The 11,442-nt window shown below is 41.2% G+C and overlaps 1 pseudogene; it reads right to left on the bottom strand.

Moving 5' to 3' along the window:
* Positions 1–9,834: 9,834 nt before the first annotated feature.
* Positions 9,835–10,887, bottom strand: LOC149197339 (calmodulin-like protein 3 pseudogene; annotated as a pseudogene).
* Positions 10,888–11,442: the final 555 nt, after the last annotated feature.

Below are 11,442 nucleotides of genomic sequence, written 5' to 3'. Positions count from 1 at the left end.
TCTCACATGGGTACATGTGCATTGTAATGTAACGTCTTGTCAAGTGTAAGTTCAAGTGTTGATAGTTGGATGTAACAATCATAAAGTAGATGAAGAGTCATGAGGGTAGATGAACTGTCACAAAGGGGAATGTCAAGGGCCACCCCACCCTTTGCTATATATAGTCCCTCATAGCTCATTATATAGGCTTTTGGTCATCCAAGCTTCCGATAGGACTATCTTAGAGAGAGCTTGAACAGTATTGTAACGAGCCTTGGCTTCTCCACTGCACATAGCTAGTATATCTCTTTGGAGGAGCAGGTGGCAGTGACTGTAACGTACCATTGTCGGAATTAGTTGTTGGACATGGATGTATTGTATGACTGGAACTTACACTTCTTAATATAACAGAGCCAACATGTTTCATGCATATGTCATATTGTATTTTAACTGTCTTGTTTACTCTAAATGATATATGTATCCGTTTTATTACGCATGCATGTGTAGCTATTTTTGTATATGTATGTATGCATCTTTCTGAAACGTGTTGTTGGTTTAACCATCACTTTGGATTGTTAGCTCACTTTCATTCCATGTTGTGACGCATCTTATCTCGTGTGTTCTCTTATTAACTCCGTGTTGTCACACGTTTCCAAGGGGCGCACTCACCTCACCCTCCGTGTGTTAGAACTGCTCATGCACCTTCCTTGACTTACTGCATATGTCACACCCTTGCTACCAACAGGGACATCTTACTTGCCTCTGTGCGAAACCGCAGTCAAGGCGATACCATACGACCCACTGCTGGGACTCCTACACCAAATGGTCTGAGGTCTAATTGGGACTTCTTACCGGGAGATCCCTTGACATGTTGGCGGGTCCAGCACCGTCAATAGAAGGGAATTTAGAATTTCTAGGAGCAATAGCAAAAAAATCAGTAAATACTTCATGTACAGTATCACTCAAAAGAGTGAGAGTGATGAAGAAACGCAAACCTTGAGGACATAGAGGAGTTTTACATATTTTTTTTAATTAAAATAAAAAGAGAAACTGAAATTGAAACAAGTTAACAATCTAAACTTTCTCTAGAGCTTCGAAAAAGACGAGGCCAAATGTCAATGGCTCAACAAAAATTTTGAGAAACCCTCCGAAAAATGATTGTGTTCGTAACCTTAAACATCTGAAAACCTAACTTGCAAATAGAAGGAGGAAGACCTAAGCAATAAATGAGTTTGTTTCCTTGATGATAACTTGCAACCCTTAAAAAAATATGAACATCCTTGCCCTATGACAAGGACAAAACCGTTATGAGTATCAGTTATATATATATATATATATATATATATATATATATATATATATATATATATATATATATATAGATAGATATATAGATATATATATATAGATATAGATATAGATATAACAAGAGTATTACGAAACTAACCATTTGAATGTCAAATTAGCAAGGAAAACCCTTCCCTACTAGCCTACGAGTAGAACTCCATCTACAAACTTTCCAGAATGCAAATGACACAGGAGGTCGAGGAGGGTGTAGGGTGGTTACCCTAACCACCCAAAGAAACACCAATCATTGTTGGATGGGAACCTAGGATGACGATCGTTCATTCCTAATAGCCCATGTGATTAGGAAGAGGTGTCAAGGTGATATTAGGCCACGAAGTCTTGAGTGTATGCTCCTCATGCTAATAAGATGGGAGATACATTATAATCCTTGATGAAAAGTACACATCGAAGGAGGTATGAAATTAAAATTAACGTAAAATCCATAATTAGAACACTCCCATATAGATAAATCATAACCCAATAGTAAAATTATATAGTAATTAAAGTAATGTATTAAGTTCGAATTGTGTAAATGTTACAAACTCAAAAGAGATATATGATGCCAAAAATGGGCCTATGTAAACATATGAATCCCTAACCTTTTATTTAAGTTTCCATAAGGAGGGGGCCTTTATAGTAGAAATAAAGTATTAGAATATTGAGGAAAACAAATCTACAAGGGGCAGTGATGAAAATAAAAAAGTAAAAAAATTCTCCACAAATCTATGATGACATTTTTTTGTTATGTGCAAATCATATATATACTTTGAATGAGGTACATTACAATGAGCTATTTAATCTACATGGTTGCCTTGATTTCTGGCTAAGGTATGAAATATATTAGGTAGTATCAAAAGAATACAATGAAATTGTTGATATTTTATAATACTTTTAATTAAAATTAATTAATTAGTTATAATAAAAATAATTTATATTTTATAATACTTTTAATTACTTAATATTTGTAGTTAATACGATTTTTTTTATTTAGATTAGTTTTATTTAAAAACAATCAATTTCAAATTGAACCTGAAAAGAAATTATAGTATCTCTCATTAGAATTGTAACATGCATCATAAGAAGGTGGCCAACCCCAAACATAGCCCTTATTGAGTTCACGATTTCAGAGAGATAAATCTTTTGTGCCAATTCCATGACTGCCAATCCACCAAGTTTGGAAAGACTGTTACACTCTAGAATATACAAAGACAGAAAGAAGCCAACCATGCCCGCCATCAGATGCTGGTTTTTAAACAAATGTTTTGGATGGAGATCAGTTGGTTCTGGTCTGAGTGCCCATCAAGGTTATGGTTCAAATCATAGTTACCAAATTCGGTCGTACTAGCCAAAAAAATTCGAAAATACGCCGATTTGGTTCATTCAACTGTGAATTCAGTAATTTTGGTTCGGTACGGATTATTGCGAACCAAACCCTTGGTCTATAATAGTATTCATAATAAGGGGGAGGAGGTGCAATCATGTTTGCTTGTACCCTGGAATATTGGGGCAGATCCGCTTTTTCTTGCCTTGATTCTCTTTGACGCACCAGGGGAGTTATTCTGAATTAGGTTTGACTTCTAATAGGGTGATTATGGGTTCTACGGGCTGGCCCCACAAAGGAATGGGTACATGTCCTTGCTTAACCTTGGTGATGTCATTGGCCAAATTAAAAGTAAAATTAAATTGCAATGTAATTTATTATTTGAGAGAGAGAGAGAGAGAGAGAGAGAGAGAGAGATAACATGAACGATTAGATTTTATTAATTGTTGAGTGGTTGGGCCGAAGACAAAACAACTTCTGTTACATAGAGCTTCCGTGGAGTGCTTCCAGTCTACACAACGTCAACAAAGACCGATATTCATTGGCCATACGATGTGAATCCCTTTTCATTGTTAGTTTCTGATGTTATTGCAAAGGGAACCGTGAGGGCGATGCACAGGAAGTAGCTTGTGTTGCAGTTCCGGTTCTCGCTGATAGAAAGAGTCGAAGACTGGAGGTACCCAGGAACTATTCCTTCAACGTATCAGCTCTGGCTTCAACTGCCTTCATGGGGGTATTGAGCTGGTCCGCTTTTTTTTTATCCATGCTTGATTGCTGAATGCGTAGATGCTGCCTTGGGCGCTCAGGAGTGTTGGCCGAGGTGAGAGGGATGAGCAGGAAATGAGTTCCTGGCTGTGATGCTGAAACAGAGATCTTGCCTGAGATGCTAAAACAGAAGTTCTGAAGAGATGAGATCATTTGGTCGCTGTCTGCGATGATTGATTGAAAAACGTGGAAACAAATACTTTGTCGGTTGGAGGGCGAGACTAGGATCTTTTTGCCACCATTGCCCTCTTCTTGAACAACTCAAATACTTCTCAGTTATGGAATAGGTTGCCATACGATTGCTTCATCATTTTTTAAAAATTCTCCTTGGGCTAAGAGGCAGCCCATGTTTTCCCTTATATCAGCTTCCTTATTTAAATTTCGGAGGATGTGGTAGAATGAACTAACGGTGAAACTCTGAAGCACTTTCCTGAGTCTGTGCAGGGTCTTGTTGAGCACTGGATTATTGAGTTGATCTTCTGTGTTTAAGGTTTTTATCAGGATTTCCGAGTCCCCGAAGACTTGAAGGTTTTCCCCTCCATTCCCCTGAGCAAGCTGGCATGCTTTGAGCAATCCTAAGATTTATTCCTGGTTGTTAGTGCTCTGCCCTAGGCCCCAACTGAAACTGTCTTTGTTGGTTTCCTTTGGAGGCTCTGTCGAAGAATATCATGACTTTTCCCTGTTTCTTCCACCACTCTTGAAATTCCAATTCAGAGATCCGGAGCCGCCACTCAGGGTTGGAGCATGGCCAAGAGTGGTTCTTTTTTTTGCTGGCACGCCTCAGAGAATCACCGAGCCAGCTGATCTCTTCAGGGAGGAGCGCATTGTCTGGCTTATGAGGCTGGTTCTCGATAGTTTCCAACAACAATGCTTTGGCTTTGGCAGCCACTACAATGGGAGAGTGCAGACTATTTTTGAAAATGGCTTCATTCCTTGCTAACCACACTTCTAACAAATGAATTTTGGTATTGCATACCAGATTTTGGTCCACGTGGATTTTCTCTTCAGTGCGTGAGGGGAACGTCCTTTCCAGGAGGTGAAAAGATTAACTACTGAGAGCTGCGTTGGGATTTGAGCATTGAGTTTGTGCATAGCCTGCATCCAGACTTCTTGAGTGAATGTGCAGTCAATAAACAGATGATCAATCGTTTCCTGAGCCAAACAATAGAGAGGGCATCTATGGGGTCCGATGATTCCACGTTTCGCTAGGTTGTCTCCTGTGAGGACCCTTCTGTGCATGAGAATCCAGCAGAAGAAGTTTATCTTTGGGAGGCCAAAGGGGTCCCAAACATGCTGCCAGAGCGAAGGAGAGTGGATCTGTGGATGATGTTCTTGGAGAGCTGCAAAGCCCTGCGATGCTGAGTAAGCACCATTCTTCCCCCAACCCCATTTGTCCCTTGAACGAAGATGCACGGGAGCCAGTCCCGAGATCGCAGCTAGGAAGAGGTGGTGTTGTGTATGCAGCCTTTCTGGGAGGCGTTGGAAAACCCAGGCAATCTCGTTCCCATCAAAGTCCCAAGAAGAAATATCTTGCCAACTTGTGGATGTCTTGTTGAATTAGCCAGTCACGCAGATCTGCAAATTCAGGGGTGAATTTGAGGGGTTGGAGGCCCATGATCTTGTCTTCCCACAACCCGATTCTTTTGCCATTTCCAGGGATTCTGTACAGGCGTTCTTTAAAGAACTCCCAGCTTCGGCTGCATAGCTTCCAAAGAGTGGTTCCTTTGCTGGAGACTCCTTCTTCCATATTGTTTATTGAGAGCCCATGCAAATACTTTTTAATGAGAACTTGACTTACTGGATGTCGATGATTTGAGAAGATTTTCCAAAGAATCTTTCCTCCCAAACCCAGATTGCCCAACCCGGGGTCTCTTACCTGAAGACCACCTTTTGATAATGGCCTTTTCACAATGTCCCAACTTACTAGATGAATTTTTTTTTATTCCCCTTTCCTCCTTGCGACAGGAAATTTCAAATTAGCTTAGAGAGTTACTCGGTGATCATTTTTGGAGCTAAGAGGAATGAGGCCTGATAAATTGGAAGGGACAGATTTTACAAGAATGAGCTCCCCAGCTGTGGTAAGCCATTGGCCACCCCAAGCAGTCATTTTCAGCTTTACTTTGGAGATAATTCCCTGCCAATGAGGGGCCTTGCTGGTTCCCAGAGTTAAAGGCAGCCCTAAGTACTTGACTTTGTCCCAAGAGGAAAAGCCCGTGAAGCCCAGGGCTTGAGCAATCTAAAGAATAGTTTGTTGGTCTACTGCCCAGCCATACACTGCACTTTTCCTCCTGTTGGCCAGAGCTCCGGATACTTTGCAAAAATTTTGAATAACATTGTTAAAAGCCCTTGCAATTTTAATGGAGGCACCTCCCATAAGAAGAGAGTCATCGATGAACAAGGCGTGGTTGATTGGGTCTGAACCTTTTATCGCCCTGATGCCTGGGAGTGTCCCTTTTAATTTCTCTGCTGTCAGCTTTCGGCTTAGGGAATCTGCCATCAAAATGTACAGGAAGGGGGACAGTGGGCAGCCTTGCCTTATGCCCCTCGAGGCTTTGAAATAGTTGGCCAGCCTTCCATTTACTAAAGGGGCTATCCATGGCTCTCCTATACAAGCTTTAATCAATTTTATAAAATCAGGGCTGAAACCAAAAGCGGAAAGAACTTGGAGAAGGAAAGAATGTCTTACTCGGTCAAAGGCATTCGCCATGTCCAACTTAATGAGCATCCCTTTCTCTTGGCATTGGTGGCTGGAATGAATGATTTCCTGCACCAAGATCACGTTGTCCAGGATATGCCTTCCTTTAACAAACCCCCCTTGGTTGGGAGAGATTAGTTTTTCCAACAAAGGCCTTATTCTATTCGCCAAGAGTTTGGAGAGAAATTTTTAGGATAAATTGCAAAGCGAGATTGGCCTAAAACGATAAAAAGCCTTCGGGTTCGCTTCTTATGGGATTAGCGCTAGGAAGGTGGAATTTGTGCTTCCTCCACTTTGGCTCTTTGGAGAAAGCCTTTGATCAGACGAAATAGATCAACCTTGATGATGTCGCAGCAAATTCTATAAAAATGAATGAAGAACCCGTCGGGTCCTTGGGCTTTGTCTGGTTCCATCAACTAGATGACATTGCTGTTTTCAACTTTAATGAAGGGCTTCAGGAGTGTAGAGTTATCCTCCTCACTTACCAATCTTGGAACGTGTGTGAGGAAGTTTGATGATTCCTCGACATCATCCACGCCTTCTTCTTTGTACAACTGCTGGTAATGAGAGGTTGCAACCTCTTTTATTAGAGTTGTGCCTTTGAGGACAGACCCATCTGAAGAGGTAATTTCAGCAATGTGATTTCTAGAAAGACGAGTTCTAATTTTCTTATGGAAGAAGGCAGAATTTTTGTCTCTAGACGCGAGCCAGAGATTACGTGATTTGAGCCTCAGGGCTTCTTCCTCCACTTTGAATGATCAGAGAGTGTTGAGTTGAGCTTCTTGCTCAATCTGAATTTCTGAGCATGTAATGTTTTGCTGCTCCATGCCCAGTTGCAAATCGAGCAGCTACTTGGTGTTCTGCTTTCTGAGCGTAGTTGGGGAGTCTGGAGGCTTTTTTATCCATTCTTTCAAGGCTGTTTTGGTGGCCTTTAATTTTTGTTCCCACACATAGCTGGGCGATCTGATAACAGTAATGGGCCATGCCTTCATGACTGTGTCCATAAACCCTTCCTTGTCAGACCATAGAGGGTTGAACCGGAAGGGGATGGGCCCCAATTTTTCCTCTTCTTCGAACAACAAAAGAATGGGTTTATGATCAGAAGTCAACTTTGGCAGAATTTTAGTGGAGATGATCTTCTTTTTGGCTAGGAAGGTGCTCTGAAGTAAAAATCTATCCAAACGAGTTGATATATGCTCCGCCCCTTCTCTGTTGTTTGACCAAGTGTAGAGCCCTTTTTTGGGCTTAAAATCCAGTAAGTCCCATTGTTGAATCAGGTCTTCCACGAAGGGAAGTAACTGGTCCCTGGTGTTGGCTCCTCCTCTTTTTTCCTTTGGGTCGAATATTAGATTGTAGTCTCCTGCTAGAATTATGTTCTTGGGGGAGTAAGCGCCCAAAAAATCGGACAAGGTTTGCCAAAAATCTTTCCTTTCTACATAGAGGACAGGAACATAAAGGTTAAAAAGAGCTAAGGTGATCTTATTTGCATGGTGCTTGAGTCGGTATAGATCCAGTGTTGTGTTTGGAAGGAGCTCTCGAGTTGATATTTGTCTTCCTCCCAGAGAGTGGAAAGCCCACCACATGTTCCTCTTGCACTTATTGCTTTTCCAACTTTTGTTTTCCATTTTATTTTGTTGAGATCAAGAAGGGCATCCCCTTCTATTTTAGTCTCTTGGAGCATGAGGATCTCGGGGGTTTCTAATTTCAATAGGTTCTTCACCGCTTCAGTGTTTAAGGGATTCCCTAGGCCTCTACAGTTCCAAGAGACTAATCGCATTATTTACTAGTGGGGGGGAGCAGACCCACCCTTGGGAGGCCTGGTTCTAGTATTTCTGCCTATGGACATCTCGATCGTGGCCTGGCTGCCTTGCATTTTTTGTCTCTCAGCCTCTTCTTCCCTTGCCTCTCTGTGTGATTTCCTCCCAACTCTTTTCGAGGGCCTCTCGGTTGTCTCATCTTCCGAGGAACCAGAAATCTCAAGAGACTTCTTCCTTGTCATCTCAGCATAGGATGGGGGGCTAGAGGCACTTTTTGGAGATCCAGCTTGATGGGGGCTTGTTTCTTCCGGTCTTTTCTCTTCTTCCATATTAATGGGCTATTGTTTAGCCTCTTCAACTACTGAAGCTAGGGGTTCTTCTGGTATGCTGAGTATTTCGAAGGGGTTGCTAGATATATCTGCTCTTGGAGGACCTGTGCTCCCTTCCCCTTGAACCAATGGAGATGCTCCGCTCCCCTGTGAGCACTCCTTTCCCTTTGGATCTATTGTTCTATTTAGCTACTGCGGATTTCTAGACCTGAGTCCATTGTTCATCAGCCTCCTCCTCTGATTTCTTTTTACAATGCCTAGCAAAGTGCCCGTAGCCATGGCAATGCCAGCATTTAAACGGGAGTTGCTCATAGTCTAACACTTGAATGTGAGACCAATCAGCCACCGTAAGCTTTATAGCTTCAGGGAGGCCTTCCTCTAGGTCGACTTCTACACAAATTCTCGTGCAGGAGTATTGATCCCTCCTTTCAGCACGATCTATGTATTTGCCAAGCTTATTGCCTATGGTTTCTAGAGATTTGGGGTTCCAGCAGTGCAGAGGTAAGTGTGGCAGGCGTACCCATACGGGGATAGCTGAGGGAACATCCTGTGTTGGATCAAAATCCGAAGTCCATTGATTCAAATACAAACCCTGAGGGCCCATGAAATACGGGCCATTTCTGAATATGAGATTCCTGTCCTCTATCGACTCAAAAACAAACACGAAGAAACCCTTACCAACTAAATGACTTTTGATTCCTTCTTTGACCAAAGGTCTCCAGTTCCTTTGCACCCAGGCATCAACAGCTTTGGGCGAGGGCCATAGCCCGGTGAACTGCCCAATGAGCCCTTGTTCTACCAGGTTCAGGGCCGATCTACAAGGTTCTTCAGTCGACAGGGCAACCGTGGGGATGGATTCCATTCTTTTAACAAATTTCTGTTGGTTTTCATTTACTGGGCATTTGGTGCATGTAGCTACAAGCCTTTGGAATGTCGTCAGCTTGGGAGGCAAGGAAGAATTGACCTTGGGGCCCCTTCCTAGGGCCATGGTGATGTAATAACACGCAGGTGCTCGTTGTGATCTCTGTCGGTAACTATGCTTGGTACACTTCAATACTCTTGCTCACTTGTAACAAAATCCAAAATTCATAAATTAAGGTTTGGGTGTGCTTCCATCCTCTAGTTTGTTTTGGATTGATTAGATTGTACAACCTTTCACTGGATGCACAGAGTGCACTTTCCACTAGATGCACTTGCTATAATGCACTTTACAATGAGAGATTTAAGTCTTAGTTATTGATTAATAATGAAGTTATTGATTATATTAAATTTATGATTTGAGATTGTTACAATTTCTAAAAATGATAAATTTTATAGCTTTTTCTTAATAAAATTATATTATATTAGATACATGTACAATATTTTTAATGGTTTTAATTTATAAATAATTAGTTAAGAAGATCCAAAGTAAAAATATATCAAGGTTTTAAATTTTTTAAAAATAATTTAGTTTTATAACATCTATATTTTACTTTATATCAAGGTTTTAAATTTTTTAAAAATAATTTAGTTTTATAACATCTATATTTCTGGAAAATTTTCCGTTGAATTCTAATACTAATTCTAATTCTAATTGGATAACTATGGTTCAAAGCACAAGAAAACTAGCAGTGAGCATCACGCTTTGGGAAGGCAAGTATACACTTGTGGGCAACTTTATATATGCAGTGAAAAATACATTTGTGGGCAGGAAAAAATACACCAGTCACTAAAACTGAAATCACCACACACAGGATGACATCTTATTCTAAAAGAAAGTGTGTTCAAGAGATTTAAGATGAATCTACAGTGAATTATGGTACGCTGCTTACTGCAAAATAAAATTCCGCCTAATTTCTGCTAAATCCAGCGCTCATCATCTCATTAAACTCCAAATAATTGACCATCCCATCGCCATCTTTATCAACTTTCTGTACCATCTTCTTGCACTCCTCGATCGCTCGGCCTTCCTTGAGACCCAACGATTTGAGCACGGCCTGGAGCTCTTCCACCGTTATCAAACCGTCGCCATTCTCGTCGAAAACGCCGAACGCCTCCGCCAGATCCGCGTCTTCATGATCCGCCTTTTCTTCTTCCCCTCGCTTACCACTAATCGATTCATACATCGAAACGAACTCATCAAAATCAACATACCCATCGCCATTGACGTCCACGGTTCGAATCGTGGAGGCCAATTCCTCTTCGCCCACGCACAGCCTGAGATTATCAAAGGACTCTTTCATCTCCTGTTTGCTGATAAGCCCGTCGCCATTCTTGTCGAAGGTCGAGAAAACCCTCCTCAGTTCCTCTCTGCCCACGGCCTTCTCCGACACCCCCTCAGCTGAGTCATCCGCCATTGTTAGAGCCGCTTCAGAGGGCTTGCAGTCGAAACAGAGCTTGAACTTCCTGCGAAAAATATCCGCTGAAAATGGGTTCTCAGATCTAACCTCGCTGTCTCGATATCCGCTGAAAATTTCACAAATATTCTTTGATTTCTTCAATTGAATCTGGATCCGCAAATCCCATCGAAACAGAGAGTCAATATATAGTATAGCAGAAGCGAGTAACAAACGAACTGCACCACGCAACGTAACGTTGAAATTCGCTTCTGAGAGAAACTCTGTTGTCATACGCCATGATTTAAAAATAGGGGTGCCTATGCAGAATCTTCCACACGCTACATTCCAGAGATCTTTCGGTGGAGTGGACTGGAAATCGATTCGAGGATATATAAATTCGTCGATACCCACCACTACCGGACGCGGAGTATACACGGTCAGAGGTGGGACCCGCCATTCCGCGTGAAGTTATGATGGTTACGAGTTAGTTGTTGATGTTGATGAGACGGGGACCTCGATATCGTCGCACATTAGGTACAACGATATTTTATAAAATGTTAAAAATTAATAAACGCTAAATTATTATATTAAGGTTAGTTGAGACTAATAAGCCATCCACAATAATTTAATGTATAAATAGTAATGTCTTGTCATTTGTCAAATTTGGATAGGAAGAAAATGTATTATAACATATGGTTAAAGAGTTTTTTCATTGGGACGCTATAAAGTGCATGAAGGCTTTTCCATTTTATTTAATAGAAGGTTTATAGTGGCAGAAATGGTGTATAAACATCATGCTACTATTAATTTGTAGATTTGTTATTGAAGTGGTTTGGAATAAGTTTGAGGGACCTCTCTTATATATATATTTTTAACGTAATTTGTCAAGTGGATTTAAGTTTCTAAAGGGATTCTCATATAAGGAGCTTTA

This window comes from Pinus tabuliformis, chromosome 2_2 (assembly GCF_031772625.1).
Source record: "Pinus tabuliformis cultivar Carrire ecotype Pingquan chromosome 2_2, CPIR1, whole genome shotgun sequence".
Taxonomy (NCBI): domain Eukaryota; kingdom Viridiplantae; phylum Streptophyta; class Pinopsida; order Pinales; family Pinaceae; genus Pinus; species Pinus tabuliformis.
This window is presented reverse-complemented; position numbering and strand designations above follow the sequence as displayed.